The 20488-nt window shown below is 38.5% G+C and overlaps 1 protein-coding gene across 1 annotated transcript in view; it reads left to right on the top strand.

The window, feature by feature from the left end:
* Positions 1 to 20488, top strand: part of ADGRA2 (adhesion G protein-coupled receptor A2) — a 415622-nt gene that overhangs the window by 17319 nt on the left and 377815 nt on the right. The window lies entirely within an intron of this gene.

Below are 20488 nucleotides of genomic sequence, written 5' to 3'. Positions count from 1 at the left end.
GGGGTAATGCTGGAAATCACTCAGTCTTTTCTGCAGGATGTATTTTTTTCTCTTTAATAAATCTTTAAAACTTGGATTTCAGTTGACAGGAAATATAAAAATAGAATTGACCAGTAAAACAAAACTTACTATCTACTTGCTCTCTGACCATTCAAGTTAAAGGGACATTGCTTGGCGATCAACATTATAAAGGCTATTTAAAAAAGAAAGAAAAAAATCACCCGTTATACCTGAAAAAAAGTCCAGCAGCTCTGTATGTAAGATCTCCTCTATTAGCATGCTGTTCTTTCACACATTTTCAGGTGGAAAGTACAGCCAAACATACCTAGTGTTGCCACCTTTTCTGGAAAAAATACCACCCATGGTCATTAGCATTAATTTGCATAAATAATTATACAGCATAAATTAAAGTGATAATAAGATTAAATTTGAAATGTGCATACATACATTTCAATTTAAACTATGAGCATTTTTGCAATATGCTGCGATTAGCAAAAATTCTTGTGGTAATAGTTTTTACTGTTTTCCTGTTGCATATGCACATATGCTATGAGGGCCTGTGCATCGGTTTTCAAGTTCAGACAGCTGGTGTGTATTGCTTCTGTGAAGACGTAAGGTGTGGTGTTTACATAGGGCTAGATTTATTAAAGCCCTACGGCTGCAAGTTCTCAAAAGAACTTGCTCGCCGTCATTTATCAAGCAGCGGTCACCAGACCGCCGCTTCCCTAACCTCTTCGCCACCTCTAAGGTGGCAAAATTCAATCTCTTCGGTCTAGTCAGACCGAGGAGATTGACAGCTCCTGTCCGCGCGTGATTGGCTGTGCGCGGGCAGGGGGCGGGATTGCACGCGAGCGCAAAATTGCGCTCGTGTGCAATGGCGAATACCTGCGGGTAATTACGCCCCGCCACAGGCGAGCTGAGGCGTACAGGGGCGCTTATACGCGCCCCTGTACGCCTCAGCTTTAATAAATATTGCCCATACTGGTGCAGTGGCCCTCACAGGATATGTGCGTATACAGAAAAACCGTAATAACTTTTACTAGAAGCATTTTTGTTAATGGAAGTATATTGAAAAAATACTTATATTTCAAATTGAAATGTACCTATACACATTTCATTTTTTACCTTTCTAAAAGCTGATAGGACTGATTGTTTTCATTGGTTTATTATTAGATTCTAACACACCTAAAAATGTTCTCCCATTTAAATTGTTCCCAATGATCCACTTTACCTGCTGGGGTGTATAAAATTTTCCATTGTTCTCTTTATGTATTGAGCTTTATTTTTCCAGACAAATATAAGATAAGGGGGTATATTTATCAAGCTCCGTATTGCTCGCCAGAAACAGAAGTTATGAAGAGGCGGCGGACAGAAATCAACCTGATCTAATACGATTGGGTTGATTGACGCCCCCTGCTAGCGGCCGCAAATCTGCAGGGGGCGGTATTGCACCAGCAGTTCACAAGAACTGCTGGTGCAATGATAAATGCGTACAGCGTATGCTGTCGGCATTTATCAATGTGCAGCGGACATGATCCGCAATATCGAATCATAATAAATAGGCCCCAAGGAAGCAAGTTTGTGTGCACAAACTGATAACATAATAAGACATGATATTACCTGAAGCTCAACCCATTGTAATAGGCTGTGGTTTAAAAGCACAAAACCAGCTACTTCATATACACAAATAAACCTGAAAAAGCACTTTTTCCATACATTTTATACTCTGCAGATGGTATAACAAGTCTTTGAAAATACATTAATATAAAAACAATTTTACAGTGTACTGTCCCTTTAAAAGTAGGGGGAAAATAAATTTATCAGAAAAAAATCTACTGATAGTTGAAATTCAGAGTAAGTGTTATTGCATTGTCTTTATTATGCACCTGTTAATGATGCAATTCTACTGTATTGAGTGGTCCTTTAATTAAAAAAAAACAAGACTCACTGTTTGAAAGGCAATCATCTCTGTGGGTTTCTCTATGAAAAATTACCTATGGTAGGGCTTAAATGTGAGCAGCATCTAAACGTTCTAAAACCACTCAGCACAGGGGTGGAAACGGATCAACAGTTAAGGGGTTAAATACAAAATGAAAGTAGTGCTCCTCTACAGTTGAAGATGCAACCTGTGAGCCAATCAAGAGCAGGCATACATGCAAATGCACCACTCACTGGCACTGTGGTAATTTCAAGAACAAAAGGGGGTAATACCTCAAGTGTAACTTTGACTATGGGGGCCTATTTATTAACGTGCGAGCGGACATGATACAATGTAGCGTATCATGTCCGCCGCACATCGATAAATGCCGAAAACATACGCTGTCAGCATTTATCACTGCACCAGCACTGCTTGTGCAATACCGTCCCCCAATCGGCAACTAGTATGGGGTGTCAATCAACCCAATCGTATTAGATTGGGTTGATTTCTGTCCGGGGCCTCAGAGCAGACGGACAAGTTATGGAGCAGCGGTCTTTAGACCGCTGCTTCATAACTTTTGTTTCTGGCGAGCCTGAAGACTCGCGCGGAAACGGGCATCAAGCTCCATACGGAGCTTGATAAATCGGCCCCCATGTGCTCAACCATTTTGATTTTTTTTTATTTATCTGTTTGCCTATCTGTCTACCCATGTATATTTATATGTGTAAATGCCTCTTTCCTGCTGTAAAATGTTCTTTATATGTGATGTAGCACTTTATAACATAGTATTTCAGTTTCCCTTCTACAGACTTATTTTGTTACCCGTCTCAATCATTCTCTTTTTTTTTTTCTTCCTTTTGCTTCATTTTTAATCTCTGCTCTACTCCTTTTTTTCTCCTTTTCTAAGTTAAGTTTTACAGATTCTTCTGGCAACGAATTGGTTGATTAAATGTTCATGGGGGAGACTCTGTGAAATGATCTCCGTAAAAATAACAGACGCATAGACGCTCCCGGAAAGGTACAGAACGGAAAATGTCTCTAAACGAGAGCTGTTTATTTTCATTTCTCTGTGCCTAGGCAGAGTTTGCTATTCCAAGCTGTAACAGGAGCCCTCGCTTCCTACAGCTTTCAGAAAAAAAGGAGAAAAATACGTAAAAAAAATGAGTGGGTTGTATACAACATACCTAAGAATGGCAAAGAGTATTTTCTTTATTGTTTAGAGTTTATTTTTTAGAGTTTTACATAGTATTATGCCTCTTGATAACTGCATACAGCTTATGTGTATTATATTCATTGTGCAATCGTCCACCTTTTGGAGAGATGAACTCCAATTGTGCCTTTTTTGAGGCAGACAGTTCATTTAAAGGGAAATCCTTGTCTCAATCCAAGCTGTTTTCTCTGTAGGTCATTGAGAAGCCAGGAATGTGCCTGTTTTTCATTATGAGTGTGAATAGTGTAAGGCCAAGAGTGTGCCTGTTCTTTACTATTTCAGTGTATGAAAGAAGGTAGGGTGTCTGTGCAATATATGTGTGCATGGGCAGAAATCAACGTATGTGTGCATAGGCAGAAATCAACGCATGTCTGCATAGGCAGAAATCAATACTTAGTCAAGGGTGAAATCTGTTTCATTACATTCCAGTGCAGCAAATCGCCTTAAGATACCTGCATTAAAACCTAGTTTCTAAAATGGCTCCACTCATAATTAGAGGGAGGGACTTGAAATGTATTTAGGGCTAAATTACAAGTGGCGCACTAAATCATTTTTTTCACTTGCACGCAAACACCAATATAATTAAACTTTTAACACAGGCGGGTCAGCACTAACCCCACACAGCGTTAGACCTACAGCTCTAAACCCGAAGGTACTTATGAATATTTTACATCCCAATGTTTTATTTTCATTTTTAAATATATATGTTTATATATATTTATGTGTTTGTAAAATATATATTTGTACAGGACACAAAAGAGGATGACAGTTGCGCTGTAAAGAAGTCACCAAAAACCAAGACAAGTTAAAAGGAGATTCCCCAAACTCCTTAAAAAGGACAATACAGTACATATGAGTACTCTCTAATCAGAGAGAAGGAACCGTCTGCACTACACAAAGTAGCTAAATTGGTGATAACCAAACGGCAATATAATATCAATTTAAAATTAATTTAATATATCATAAATGATAAAAACAAGTTAAGAACAATGTAACACAAAAATCACATATATCAAATACATTTGTTACAAAAGTAATCAATTGCACATGGTTTGTCACACTCAGTGCACAAATGTATAACAATAAAAGGTGTAGTATCCATAAACTATCCTTAAGTGTGGACGGAGCCAAGAGCAATATCGCTAACAGAGTCCCAGGTGAAGACGATACAGATAGCAGTGGTGCCAGAAGACGCTGGAATACAAAGAGATTCCAACTAACCAAAGAGAAAAAAACAGACAAAAGGTGCTTCGTATTACTTACACCGGAGATGTTCTGGCTAGATTTCTGCAGTCTCGCTTGGCAATGTGGTGAAAGCACTGTCTGGGTTTGCGTCTCAGCCTCAACCGCTTAGCTTCTTACACTTGGTATTTGGCGCCTGGGTTTCTGGACACCGGATCTACAGATGCTGTATGTGGACAAAATAGTACAAAAGAGCAACGCGTTTCAGCCGCAACTGCCTTTTTCAAGCTCTTAGAAACAGTACAATAGTGCCTTCATATATACCCCTCCTCTCCTTCCCATTGGATCTTGCACGTATTGCAAGTTTTTGTGAAAGTCTTTCATATGGATATATTTACAGGCAGAGAAATGGTACACATAGTTAGATAAAGGTTAACTCTATATGTCGCCTTATGTTTGGTAAATCAATTTCATAACAATATACAATTACACATTAATCACACGAAAATACACACAAAAAAATTCATTTGAAAATTCGGACAAATAATACAATAGTTAATTTCATAATGACACAGTGTAATATGGATCAATATATCAATGACTTGAAAAAAATATATATATAATATTAAAATATATATTAAAAATATATACATTATATTAGAAAAATATATATATGTATATATATATCGGCTCATTTAAAGGGACAGGAAACCCCAAAATGTATTCCTATTATAAAATTTGCATCATTCTATTGTACTTACAGGGAGTGCAGAATTATTAGGCAAGTTGTATTTTTGAGGATTAATTTTATTATTGAACAACAACCATGTTCTCAATGAACCCAAAAAACTCATTAATATCAAAGCTGAATAGTTTTGGAAGTAGTTTTTAGTTTGTTTTTAGTTATAGCTATTTTAGGGGGATATCTGTGTGTGCAGGTGACTATTACTGTGCATAATTATTAGGCAACTTAACAAAAAACAAATATATACCCATTTCAATTATTTATTTTTTACCAGTGAAACCAATATAACATCTCAACATTCACAAATATACATTTCTGACATTCAAAAACAAAACAAAAACAAATCAGTGACCAATATAGCCACCTTTCTTTGCAAGGACACTCAAAAGCCTGCCATCCATGGATTCTGTCAGTGTTTTGATCTGTTCACCATCAACATTGCGTGCAGCAGCAACCACAGCCTCCCAGACACTGTTCAGAGAGGTGTACTGTTTTCCCTCCTTGTAAATCTCACATTTGATGATGGACCACAGGTTCTCAATGGGGTTCAGATCAGGTGAACAAGGAGGCCATGTCATTAGATTTTCTTCTTTTATACCCTTTCTTGCCAGCCACGCTGTGGAGTATTTGGATGCGTGTGATGGAGCATTGTCCTGCATGAAAATCATGTTTTTCTTGAAGGATGCAGACTTCTTCCTGTACCACTGCTTGAAGAAGGTGTCTTCCAGAAACTGGCAGTAGGACTGGGAGTTGAGCTTGACTCCATCCTCAACCCGAAAAGGCCCCACAAGCTCATCTTTGATGATACCAGCCCAAACCAGTACTCCACCTCCACCTTGCTGGCGTCTGAGTCGGACTGGAGCTCTCTGCCCTTTACCAATCCAGCCACGGGCCCATCCATCTGGCCCATCAAGACTCACTCTCATTTCATCAGTCCATAAAACCTTAGAAAAATCAGTCTTGAGATATTTCTTGGCCCAGTCTTGACGTTTCAGCTTGTGTGTCTTGTTCAGTGGTGGTCGTCTTTCAGCCTTTCTTACCTTGGCCATGTCTCTGAGTATTGCACACCTTGTGCTTTTGGGCACTCCAGTGATGTTGCAGCTCTGAAATATTGCCAAACTGGTGGCAAGTGGCATCTTGGCAGCTGCACGCTTGACTTTTCTCAGTTCATGGGCAGTTATTTTGCGCCTTGGTTTTTCCACATGCTTCTTGCGATCCTGTTGACTATTTTGAATGAAACGCTTGATTGTTCGATGATCACGCTTCAGAAGCTTTGCAATTTTAAGAGTGCTGCATCCCTCTGCAAGATATCTCACTATTTTTGACTTTTCTGAGCCTGTCAAGTCCTTCTTTTGACCCATTTTGCCAAAGGAACGGAAGTTGCCTAATAATTATGCACACCTGATATAGGGTGTTGATGTCATTAGACCACACCCCTTCTCATTACAGAGATGCACATCACCTAATATGCTTAATTGGTAGTAGGCTTTCGAGCCTATACAGCTTGGAGTAAGACAACATGCATAAAGAGGATGATGTGGTCAAAATACTCATTTGCCTAATAATTCTGCACTCACTGTATTTGCTGAAGAAACAGCATTATACTACTGGCAGCTAGCTGAACACATCTAGTTAGCCAATCACAAGAGACAAGTGTGTGCAGGCACCAATCAGCAGCTAACTTCCACTTGTTAAGGATATATTCTTTTTCAACAAGGTATATGAAGAGAACGAAACACATTTAAAAATGGAAGTTAATTTAAAAGTGACTTAAAATCACATGCTCTATCTCAATATTGCAGGTTTAATTATGACTTTCCTATCACTTTAATACTTCAAAATTTCTATTAAAAGGTGAGTAAAAATAAAACTCCTTACTTAACAGATATATAAAAACATACCCACAAATATATATATATATATATATATATAAACAGTTAGAAAACTTTACTTATGATAGCTATATATGACTGGAGATGAAGCATTCATATATCTCTTTAGATATATTTTTATTTTAGTTAAAGGGCCATAATATCCAAATGTTTAAACACGTGAAAGTGATGCAGCATAGCTGTAAAAAGCTGACTAGAAAATATCACCTGAACATCTCTATGTAAAAAAGAAAGATATTTTACCTCAAAAGTTCCTCAGTAGCCACATCCCATTGTAAAGGATTTCTAAGCAGCATATAAGTATTTCTGTCCTGGGACAGCTGAGAGGATGAGCCTCGTGCACTCTCATATTATTTCCCTATTCAGATTAGGGAAGTTTACAATGAAATCTCATGAGAGTTAAGTCAAATCTCATGAGATCACAGTAAAAGAGTTCATGACCTCAGCACTGCTGATGCTGATTGGCTGCTGTTCATTTCTTCATTTTTTTTTTTTACCTGCAGCTGGGAGCAGCTGAGTATAACTTTTTACACAGAACTTACTCTGCTGAGCTGAGGAGATTGTGAGGTAAAATATCTTCCCTTTTTACATAGAGATGCTCAGGTGATATTTTCCTGTCAGCTTTTTACAGTTATACTGCATCAGTTTCAAGTGATTTAGCATATGAGTATTATGTCCCTTTAATGGATCTCTCATCTAATACATATAGGATGGAAAATACAGCGTCTGCAATCAGTTGAAAGATTAAACTGAAAAATTTATTTTTTTATATATATATATTTATTTATTTTAATCAATGAAAAAAACAACCAATGTCTATTTTAAGATTCAGAGTATGAGGATGCAGCGTTTTTAACCGGAAAATCCATTTACTTTCTTTTTTAAGGAGTTCTGTATGGGAATAGTCTTCTCTCCAATGGCCTATATGTCTATCTATTCCCATGTATGAAAAACAATTCAGATCTCCTTTATTGCATATGGCAAAATGTTTGGGAACGGGCAAGTCTTTATTTCTATCTAGCCCTAAGTTCTCAATTGACTAAATATGTTTTTATCAGTGCATCTAATGACGTTTCTAACCTTATATGATTGTCCTGTGACATTTGAGGAAAACTCTTTTTGCTTTTTAGAATGTTTGCAAGATTTGCAGGTAAGACAGGGAAAGAAACCTTCCAATTTCCTTCCTGTAAGATTTCTATTAAACAGTGTATTTCTTTTCTTTATTTCTGTAGGTGCCAATATTGTTTTTAAATTTCTTGCTCTTTTATATACAAATTGTGGTCTTACAGGGAGCATCGGTCCCAGTCTCTCATCATTTCTTAACAATCCCCAATATTTTGTTAAAATTATCTCTAATAAATGTTTATTTTTACTGTATTTTGTAATAAAGGGGATAAAAATAGGTAAATCTTTATCTTTCTTTTTAGGGTTGCACAGATACCAATACTAGTATCGGTATTGGTGCCGATACCAAGTATTTGCATGAGTACTGTACTTGTTCTCGTGCAAATGCACGATACTTAAACCGATACCTCCAACTCCTACCCTTACACCATCTTGTGGCGTTTTTCAAACTGCATGTTCCCATTTAATTTTAAGCTGGAGTGGAGACTTAACTAAAAATTGTTCACTTCTGTTCTGTCAATACAAATTGCGGTTCTTTGTATTATTGTACGTCAGAGCAGTGCTCCAAAAGCTGCTACTTGACAGCTGGAAGCCTACCTGGGAGAGATCACTGTACCTCATTCAGACAAAACCCTGAAGTACTGGGTAGTTAATAAACTGAGATTTAATGGCCCAAAACTATCTTTCTGACCCATGCAGTAGTGTGAAAAGTGAAAGACTGTTCAGCTTAGCGTCAAGTGTCCTTACTGATAGCAGAAACAGACTTATAGCTGAACATGCAGAGATGCTTCTGTTCCTTAAAAAGAACTTGCCACTAACTTTTGAAAAATTATTCTAATTGCTAGATTGCCTGTTATACTGCTAGTTCTCATCTTGCACAATTATGCTCAAAACATACTGTACTCTGAGGAACATCCTTAGCCAGGGCTGGAAGAAAAAGCAGCCCTGGAAAAATATTAAGACCAGCCCTATTTTCTGTTGAGTCAGTAGAATGCAAATGCCCCATTTTTTCTCAAAGGAGATACTCCTTCCCCAATATTATTTTCAGAATTAAATTATATTACTTTGTATTAAATACAAATGTCAGATTGATGAGTTATATAGGCACCCTACAACCCAATTGCATCCAGTAATCACCCCTTTAAATTGTAGCTTTCCAGTCCCAACTGCTGCAGCTGTTATTTATTGTTGTTATTATTAATATATGTTATTGTATTATTTTTATTTATGAACATGTTCTGTGAACTTTATGACAACAAGCACATAGAACTGTTTTATTATTTCAAAATGTCTTTTGAGATAGAGTTCATAATTATAAAGAAGCGATCTTAAATCATTAGTCTGTATTGTGCTTGGTAAACTATCATGACAAAAAAGAAAAGTATCGGTAATTGGTATCGGTGAGTGTTTGGAAAAAAGTATCGGTACTTGTACTCGGTCTTAAAAAAAATGGTATCAGTGCAACCATATTTCTTTTCATATTTGTCTATTTTTTATTGTTTCTGCAATAGATCTGACCTATCAACATCACATACTAGATCTTTTGCTGTTTCTATATTTTTAGCCTTATACCCTCTTTCTATAAACTTTTCTTTTAATTTGTCAGATTGTATCTCAAAATCCTTGTTTTTACTACGATTTTTCTTAATTCTAAGACATTGCCCTTTTGGGATATTTCCCTTCCACTTTTCGTGAGTTTTCCTCAAATGTCACAGGACAATCATATAAGGTTAGAAACATCATTAGATGCACTGATAAAAACATTATATATATGATACAGTGCAAATGTGGCAAACAGTATGTGGGGGAATCTGAAAGAAAAATTGAGAACTTTGGGCTAGATAGAAATAGACTTGCCCGTACCCAAACATTTTGCCATATGCAATAAGGGAGATCTGAATTGTTTTTCATACATAGATAGATAGACATATAGGCTATAGGAGAGGAGACAATTCCCATACAGAACTCCTTAAAAAAGAAAGTAAATGGATCTTCCAGTTAAAAACACTGCATCCTCATGGTTTGAATCTTGAAATAGACATTGGTTGTTTTCTCAATGATTAAAATATATAAATATACTTGTATAAATAAAAAAAAAGTTTAATCTTTCAGCCGTTGTAGACTTTGTATTTTCCATCCTATATGTATTAGATGAGATTCATTAACTAAAATAAAAATAAATATATATCTAAAGAGATATAGGAATGCTTCATCTCCAGTCATATATATCTATCATGAAAAAATTGTCTAACTGTCGTATATATATATTTGTGGGTATGTTTTTTATATATCTGTTAAGTAAGGACTTTTATTTTAACTCACCTTTTAATAGAATTTTTGAAGTTTTAAATGAGCCGATTTATATACATATATATTTCTAATATAATATATATATTTTAATGTTATATATATATATTTTTCAACAATCATTGATAAATTGATCCATATTACACTCTGTGTCATTATGACATTAACTATTGTATTATCTATTAGATTATTTGTCCGAATTTTCGAATTAAATCTTTTTTGTGTATTTTTGTGTGAATAATGTGCAATAGTATATTGTTATGAAATTGATTTACCAAACATAAGGCGACGTATAGAAAGGCTTACCATAATTTTTAGAGGTGAAACTGGAACCACCTGGTGCGGTGCCCGTGGGGGTGTGGTCAAGGGGGCGTGGTCAAGGGGGCGTGAAAATTACCAGCCCTTTTAAAGTAGTAGCTTTTATATGCATAATATTTTGTGGATACTCTACCCTTCCTCAGTCAAACAAGTGAATCACACAGTTTAAATAGACTATAACACCACCCCCTAGTGAAAAAGGCACCATTACGTTGTCATGGCAACCCATACACAACATGAGCAAATAAATCATTCATCTAAATCTCAGATTCTAAATAATGCCAAACATCAAGCATAATTATCAATTTCATAAAATAGTGAAAAGAATATACATCACACAATTTAATATCTGCAGTGTAATATGTGTTTTATGTGTCTAATTAAGGAAAAGAGCCAAATACTTATAAGGCATAAATGCAACATTGAATGAAATAAGTAAAAAAGAAACACATATCTGCTAAAGCTGTTTAAGAGGCTACTCTATACCATAATGCCTGAAGATTACAGCCAAAATGCTATTCTGCATGAAGTCCACGCCAATCCTGCCTGTATGCACTTCCTGTTCATACTCATATGATTCCCCTAAAGGTATATCACTGGTGAAGTCACCACGGGTCGAGGGGGGGGGTGATACATTCTTAGAAAAATAAACCAAGTAGCCCTACAAAATTAAAAAAAAACCCTATGCTTCTCACTCAGCCTGTATTACTAAATGTAAACTTTGAAGGACACAGACTCTAAGCTAAGCAGGGCTGTATGTAACAAAGTACCAGCATCCAACTATGCTGGAGAGTCACAGTCCAGTAATTTTGAATAATGTGTCCGGGTTTCAGGTGGTCTGAAACCCGGATACATGATTTGAAACCCAGAGGTGGCAACCCTACTGGGACAGAATGAACAACCGGGTGGGACACTGGGACAGCGCCTCTAAACAGGGACAATCCCAGTAAAAGTGGGACTTCTGGTAAGCCTACGTATAGAGTTATCATTTATCTAATTATGTGTACCATTTCTCTGCCTGTAAAAATATCCATATCAAAGACTTTCACAAAAACTTCCAATACTTTAGAAAAAAAGAAAAGTTATTGGCTTTCTAGTTAGTTTAGAAATACTGCTCACCTTTAAAACTTTCCCAAAGGTTTGTATGACTAAATATTATTATAAGGTGGCGCAAACAAATGCCGTTTCCCACTCTAAATAACCTGGTGATGTTAAGAGTATGTTTATATATGCACTCTAGGATTTATATCGGGTTTAAATAGGACAAAGTGTTTAAATTGTTATTTTAATTGTATTTTTTAGTCTGCCTAAGAATCTAATTATTTAAGTCATTAAATATCAGCTATTTATTTATCATCAGCCTACTGTATATTTTATACGAAGGAAATTAGATGAAACATCCTATTTATATTATAGTGATTTTACATCTTTACACTTGACCACTATCTGAGTAAATGCACTTGGTAAGATACATGGCACTTAAATAAGGTGCCATAAACTACACTTTGTCCTATTTAAACCCAATATAAATCATAGAGTGCATATATAAACATACTCTTAACATCACCAGGTTATTTGGAGTGGGAATCTGCATTTGTTTGCGCCACCTTATAATAATATTTAGTCATACAAAAACTTTCAATACTTGCAAGATCCAATGGGAAGGAGAGGAGGGGTATATATGAAGGCACTATTGCACTGTTTCTAATAGCTTGAAAAAGGCCATTGTGGCTGAAACGCGTTGCTCTTTTGTACTATTTTGTCCACATACAGCATCTGTAGATCCGGTGTCCAGAAACCCAGGCGCGAAATACCAAGTGTAAGAAGCTAAGCGGTTGAGGCTGAGACGCAAACCCAGACAGTGCTTTCACCACATTACCAAGCGAGACTGCAGGAATCCAGCCAGAACATCTCCGGTGTAAGTAATACGAAGCACCTTTTGTTTGTTTTTTTCTCTTTGGTTATTTGGAATCGCTTTGTATTCCAGCATAGCCTAGCACCACTGTTATCTGTCTCAGCTGTATCTCCTGGGACTCTGTTAGCGGCATTGCTCTTCGCTCCATCCACACTTCAGGATAATTTGTGGATACGCTCCTGGGGATACTACTCCTTTTATCGTTATACGTTTGAGCACAGAGTGTGACAAACCATGTGCAATTGATTACTTTTGTAATAAATGTATTTGATATTTGTGATTTTTGTGTTACATTGTTCGAAAATATATATATCTATACCTATATTTCTTCTGTTAAGTGTGATCAGTCCACGGGTCATCATTACTTCTGGGATATTACTCCTCCCCAACAGGAAGTGCAAGAGGATTCACCCAGCAGAGCTGCATATAGCTCCTCCCCTCTACGTCACTCCCAGTCATTCTCTTGCACCCAACGACTAGATAGGATGTGTGAGAGGACTATGGTGATTATACTTAGTTTTATATCTTCAATCAAAAGTTTGTTATTTTAAAATAGCACCGGAGTGTGTTATTACCTCTCTGGCAGAGTTTGAAGAAGAATCTACCAGAGTTTTGCTATGATTTTAGCCGGAGTAGTTAAGATCATATTGCTGTTCTCGGCCATCTGAGGAGTGAGGTAAACTTCAGATCAGGGGACAGCGGGCAGATGAATCTGCATAGAGGTATGTAGCAGTTTTTATTTTCTGACAATGGAATTGATGAGAAAATCCTGCCATACCGATATAATGTCATGTATGTATACTTTACACTTCAGTATTCTGGGGAATGGTACTTCACTAGAATTACACTGTAAGAAATACATAAAGCTGTTTAATAACTAGAGATTATGTTTAACGTTTTTGCTGGAATGTAAAATCGTTTTCATTTACTGAGGTACTGAGTGAATAAATGTTTGGGCACTATTTTTCCACTTGGCAGTTGCTTAATCTGTTTTTCTGACAGTTTCTGTTCTCCCTCACTGCTGTGTGTGAGGGGGAGGGGCCGTTTTTTGGCGCTTTTTCTATGCATCAAATATTTCAGTCAGCAACTCATTGTATTCCCTGCATGATCCGGTTCATCTCTACAGAGCTCAGGGGTCTTCAAAACTTATTTTGAGGGAGGTAATTTCTCTCAGCAGAGCTGTGAGAATTATAGTTTGACTGAGATAAAAAACGTTTATTCTGTAATTTGTTTCCTGCTTTCAGAATTTGTTATCTTTGCTAATGGGATTAAACCTTTGCTAAAGTTGTGTTGTTTACAAGGATTGAGGCTATAACTGTTTCAATTTATTAATTTTCAACTGTCATAGATTTCCAAGTTGCAAGTTTATTTGCTAGTGTGTTAAACATGTCTGATTCAGAGGATGATACCTGTGTCATTTGTTGCAATGCCAAAGTGGAGCCCAATAGAAATTTATGTACTAACTGTATTGATGCTACTTTAAATAAAAGTCAATCTGTACAAATTGAACAAATTTCACCAAACAACGAGGGGAGAGTTATGCCGACTAACTCGCCTCACGTGTCAGTACCTACATCTCCCGCTCAGAGGGAGGTGCGTGATATTGTAGCGCCGAGTACATCTGGGCGGCCATTACAAATCACATTACAGGATATGGCTACTGTTATGACTGAGGTTTTGGCTAAATTACCAGAACTAAGAGGTAAGCGTGATCACTCTGGGGTGAGAACAGAGTGCGCTGATAATATTAGGGCCATGTCAGACACTGCGTCACAGGTGGCAGAACATGAGGACGGAGAACTTCATTCTGTGGGTGACGGTTCTGATCCAAACAGACTGGATTCAGATATTTCAAATTTTAAATTTAAACTGGAAAACCTCTGTGTATTACTAGGGGAGGTGTTAGCGGCTCTGAATGATTGTAACACAGTTGCAATACCAGAGAAAATGTGTAGGTTGGATAAATATTTTGCGGTACCGACGAGTACTGAGGTTTTTCCTATACCTAAGAGACTTACTGAAATTGTTACTAAGGAGTGGGATAGACCCGGTGTGCCGTTCTCACCCCCTCCGATATTTAGAAAAATGTTTCCAATAGACGCCACCACAAGGGACTTATGGCAAACGGTCCCTAAGGTGGAGGGAGCAGTTTCTACCTTAGCTAAGCGTACCACTATCCCGGTGGAGGATAGCTGTGCTTTTTCAGATCCAATGGATAAAAAGTTAGAGGGTTACCTTAAGAAAATGTTTGTTCAACAAGGTTTTATATTGCAACCCCTTGCATGCATTGCGCCGATCACGGCTGCAGCGGCATTCTGGATTGAGTCTCTGGAAGAGAACATTGGTTCAGCTACTCTGGACGACATTACGGACAGGCTTAGAGTCCTTAAACTAGCTAATTCATTCATTTCGGAGGCCGTAGTACATCTTACTAAACTTACGGCGAAGAATTCAGGATTCGCCATTCAGGCACGCAGGGCGCTGTGGCTAAAATCCTGGTCAGCTGATGTTACTTCTAAGTCTAAATTGCTTAATATACCTTTCAAAGGGCAGACCTTATTCGGGCCCGGGTTGAAAGAGATTATCGCTGACATTACAGGAGGTAAAGGCCATGCCCTGCCTCAGGACAAAGCCAAAGCCAAGACTAGACAGTCTAATTTTCGTTCCTTTCGTAATTTCAAAGCAGGAGCAGCATCAACTTCCTCTGCACCAAAACAGGAAGGAGCTGTTGCTCGCTACAGACAAGGCTGGAAACCTAACCAGTCCTGGAACAAGGGCAAGCAGACTAGGAAACCTGCTGCTGCCCCTAAAACAGCATGAATTGAGGGCCCCCGATCCGGGATCGGATCTAGTGGGGGGCAGACTTTCTCTCTTCGCCCAGGCTTGGGCAAGAGATGTTCAGGATCCCTGGGCGCTAGAGATAATATCTCAGGGATACCTTCTGGACTTCAAATACTCTCCTCCAAGAGAGAGATTTCATCTGTCAAGATTGTCAACAATCCAGACAAAGAAAGAGGCGTTTCTACGCTGCGTACAAGAGCTCTTGTTAATGGGAGTAATCCATCCAGTTCCACGATCGGAACAGGGACAGGGGTTTTACTCAAATCTGTTTGTGGTTCCCAAAAAAGAGGGAACTTTCAGACCAATCCTGGACTTAAAGATCCTAAACAAATTCCTAAGAGTTCCATCGTTCAAGATGGAGACTATTCGGACAATTTTACCTATGATCCAAGAGGGTCAATACATGACCACTGTAGATTTAAAAGATGCTTACCTTCACATACCGATTCACAAAGATCATTATCGGTACCTAAGGTTTGCCTTCCTAGACAGGCATTACCAGTTTGTGGCTCTTCCATTCGGATTGGCTACAGCTCCAAGAATCTTCACAAAGGTTCTGGGTGCTCTTCTGGCGGTACTAAGACCGCGGGGAATCTCGGTAGCTCCATACCTAGACGACATTCTGATACAAGCTTCAAGCTTTCAAACTGCCAAGTCTCATACAGAGTTAGTGCTGGCATTTCTAAGGTCACATGGATGGAAGGTGAACGAAAAGAAAAGTTCACTCGTTCCACTCACAAGAGTTCCCTTCCTGGGGACTCTTATAGATTCTGTAGAAATGAAGATTTACCTGACAGAGGACAGATTAACAAGACTTCAAAGTGCTTGCCGCACCCTTCATTCCATTCAACACCCGTCAGTGGCTCAATGCATGGAGGTAATCGGCTTAATGGTAGCGGCAATGGACATAGTACCCTTTGCACGCTTTCACCTCAGACCACTGCAACTGTGCATGCTAAGTCAGTGGAATGGGGATTACTCAGACTTATCCCCTTCTCTGAATCTGGATCAAGAGACCAGAAATTCTCTTCTATGGTGGCTTTCTCGGCCACATCTGTCCAGGGGGATGCCATTCAGCAGACCAGACTGGACAATTGTAACAACAGACGCCAGCCTACTAGGTTGGGGTGCCGTCTGGAATTCTCTGAAGGCTCAGGGACAATGGAGTCAGGAGGAGAGTCTCCTGCCAATAAACATTCTGGAATTGAGAGCAGTTCTCAATGCCCTCCTGGCTTGGCCCCAGTTGACAACTCGGGGGTTCATCAGGTTTCAGTCGGACAACATCACGACTGTAGCTTACATCAACCATCAGGGAGGGACAAGAAGCTCCCTAGCTATGATGGAAGTATCAAAGATAATTTGCTGGGCAGAGTCTCACTCTTGCCACCTGTCAGCAATCCACATCCCGGGAGTGGAGAACTGGGAGGCGGATTTCTTAAGTCGTCAGACTTTTCATCCGGGGGAGTGGGAACTTCATCCGGAGGTCTTTGCCCAAATACTTCGACGTTGGGGCAAACCAGAGATAGATCTCATGGCGTCTCGACAGAACGCCAAGCTTCCTCGTTACAGGTCCAGATCCAGGGATCCAGGAGCAGTCCTGATAGATGCTCTGACAGCACCTTGGGACTTCAGGATGGCTTACGTGTTTCCACCCTTCCCGTTGCTTCCTCGATTGATTGCCAGAATCAAACAAGAGAGAGCATCAGTGATTCTAATTGCACCTGCGTGGCCACGCAGGACTTGGTATGCAGACCTGGTGGACATGTCATCCTGTCCACCTTGGTCTCTACCTCTGAAACAGGACCTTCTGATACAGGGTCCCTTCAAACATCAAAATCTAACTTCTCTGAAGCTGACTGCTTGGAAATTGAACGCTTGATTTTATCAAGACGTGGATTTTCTGAGTCAGTTATTGATACCTTAATACAGGCTAGGAAACCTGTTACCAGAAAGATTTACCATAAGATATGGCGTAAATACCTATATTGGTGTGAATCCAAAGGTTACTCTTGGAGTAAGGTTAGGATTCCTAGGATATTGTCTTTTCTACAAGAAGGTTTAGAAAAGGGTTTATCTGCTAGTTCATTAAAGGGACAGATCTCAGCTCTGTCCATTCTGTTACACAAACGTCTGTCAGAAGTTCCTGACGTCCAGGCTTTTTGTCAGGCTTTGGCCAGAATTAAGCCTGTGTTTAAAACTGTTGCTCCACCATGGAGTTTAAACCTTGTTCTTAATGTTTTACAGGGCGTTCCGTTTGAACCCCTTCATTCCATTGATATAAAGTTGTTATCTTGGAAAGTTCTATTTTTAATGGCTATTTCCTCGGCTCGAAGAGTCTCTGAATTATCAGCCTTACATTGTGATTCTCCTTATTTGATTTTTCATTCGGATAAGGTAGTCCTGCGTACTAAACCTGGGTTCTTACCTAAGGTAGTTACTAACAGGAATATCAATCAAGAGATTGTTGTTCCTTCTTTATGCCCAAATCCTTCTTCAAAGAAGGAACGTCTACTGCACAACCTGGATGTAGTCCGTGCTCTAAAATTTTACTTAATGGCAACTAAGGAATTTCGACAAACGTCTTCTCTGTTTGTCATTTACTCTGGGCAGAGGAGAGGTCAAAAAGCTTCCGCTACCTCTCTTTCTTTTTGGCTTCGTAGCATAATTCGTTTAGCTTATGAGACTGCTGGACAGCAGCCTCCTGAAAGAATTACAGCTCATTCTACTAGAGCTGTGGCTTCCACTTGGGCCTTCAAGAATGAGGCCTCTGTTGAACAGATTTGCAAGGCTGCAACTTGGTCTTCGCTTCATACTTTTTCCAAATTTTACAAATTTGACACTTTTGCTTCATCGGAGGCTATTTTTGGGAGAAAGGTTCTTCAGGCAGTGGTTCCTTCTGTATAAAGAGCCTGCCTATCCCTCCCGTCATCCGTGTACTTTTGCTTTGGTATTGGTATCCCAGAAGTAATGATGACCCGTGGACTGATCACACTTAACAGAAGAAAACATAATTTATGCTTACCTGATAAATTCCTTTCTTCTGTAGTGTGATCAGTCCACGGCCCGCCCTGTTTTTAAGGCAGGTAAATATTTTTTAATTTATACTCCAGTCACCACTTCACCCTTGGCTTTTCCTTTCTCGTTGGTCCTTGGTCGAATGACTGGGAGTGACGTAGAGGGGAGGAGCTATATGCAGCTCTGCTGGGTGAATCCTCTTGCACTTCCTGTTGGGGAGGAGTAATATCCCAGAAGTAATGATGACCCGTGGACTGATCACACTACAGAAGAAAGGAATTTATCAGGTAAGCATAAATTATGTTATCTATATGACAATATACAGGTATAGATATGTACAGATATATATATATAGATATATCTATTTTAAAATGTGAAGAACATTGGAATGTTAACCATTTACAGTACAAACTCATTAAAACATTATTAAATATTAAAATGGATTAAAAATGATTTTTCAAGCTTATAGGATTTGAGTGGAAAGGTCTCCATAGTGTTTATACAGTATACAACAGAAGTGAGTACACCCCTGGGCAATATCACTTAAATATCAAATTATTCAAAATTGTATCACCTCTCAAAAATTGTTTTATTGCCTGCTTGGATGAAGACTTCTGCCGCCTGGATGAGGATGGATGTCCGGTCTTCGAAAACTGTAAGTGGATCGTCGGGGGTTAGTGTTAGTTTTTTTTAAGGGTTTATTGGGTGGGTTTTATTTTTAGCTTAGGGTTTGGCCAATAAAAGAGCTAAATGCCCTTTTAAGGGCAATGCCCATCCAAATGCCCTTTTCAGGGCAAAGTTTAGCTTAGGTTTATTTAGATAGGATTTTATTTGGGGGGGTTTGGTTGTGTGGGTGGTGGGTTTTACTGTTGAGGGGTTGTTTGTATTTTTTTTTTACAGGTAAAAGAGTTGATTTCTTTGGGGCAATGCCCCACAAAAGGCCCTTTTAAGGGCCAATGGCAGTTTAGTGTAGGCTAGGGTTTTTTTTTTATTGGGGGGGGGGGGCTTTTTTCTTTTCATAGGGCTATTAGATTAGGAGTAATTCTTTTTATTTTTGATAATTTCGTTTTTTCTTTTGTGTAATTTAGTGTTTATTTTTTTTGTAATTTAGATAAATGTATTGTATTAATTTAATTTATTTTATTTTATTCTAAGGTTTTAGTGTAAGGCAGGTTAGGTTTTATTTTACAGGTAAGTTTGTATTTATTTTAACTAGGTAGCTAGTAAATAGTTAATAACTATTTACTAACTAGTCTACCTAGTTAAAATAAATACAAATTTACCTGTGAAATAAAAATAAAACCTAAGCTAGCTACAATATAACTATTAGTTATATTGTAGCTAACTTAGGTTTTATTTTACAGCTAAGTATTTAGTTTTAAATAGGAATTATTTAGGTAATAATTGTAAGTTTTATTTAGATTTATTTTAATTATATTTAAGTTAGGGGGTGTTAGGGTTAGGTTTAGGGGTTAATAGGGTTATTATAGCGGCGGTGTGGGCGAACGGCAGATTAGGGGTTAATAATCTTTAAATAGTGTTTGCTATGCGGGAGGGCAGCGGTTTAAGGGTTAATAACTGTAATGTAAGTGGCGGCGATGTTAGGGGCAGCAGATTAGGGGTTAATAGTTTTATTTATGTGGCAGCGATGTTAAGGGCGGCAGATTAGTGGTTAATAGTTTTATGTAGGTGGCGGCGATGTTGGGGGCGGCAGATTAGGGATGTTTAGACGTGGGGTTTATGTTAGGGTGTTAAAGGTAACTTTTTCTTTCCCCATAGACATCAATGGGGCTGTGTACGGATCTTTTGTTTCCGCGATTGCAGGTGTTAGGCTTTTTTTTGCCAGCTCTCCCCATTGATGTCTATGGGGAAATTGTGCACAAGCACGTCAAAGCAACGCTTGTATTTGGGTGAGGTATGGCGTATGGAGCTTAACACAACCATATCGCCCGCACAAGCCTGCTTTTTGCAAACCTGTAATAGCAGCGCTATGAAAGGTGAGCGGTGAAAATAACGTGCA

The sequence above is a fragment of the Bombina bombina genome, chromosome 6 (assembly GCF_027579735.1).
Source record: "Bombina bombina isolate aBomBom1 chromosome 6, aBomBom1.pri, whole genome shotgun sequence".
NCBI classification, from domain to species: domain Eukaryota; kingdom Metazoa; phylum Chordata; class Amphibia; order Anura; family Bombinatoridae; genus Bombina; species Bombina bombina.
This window is presented reverse-complemented; position numbering and strand designations above follow the sequence as displayed.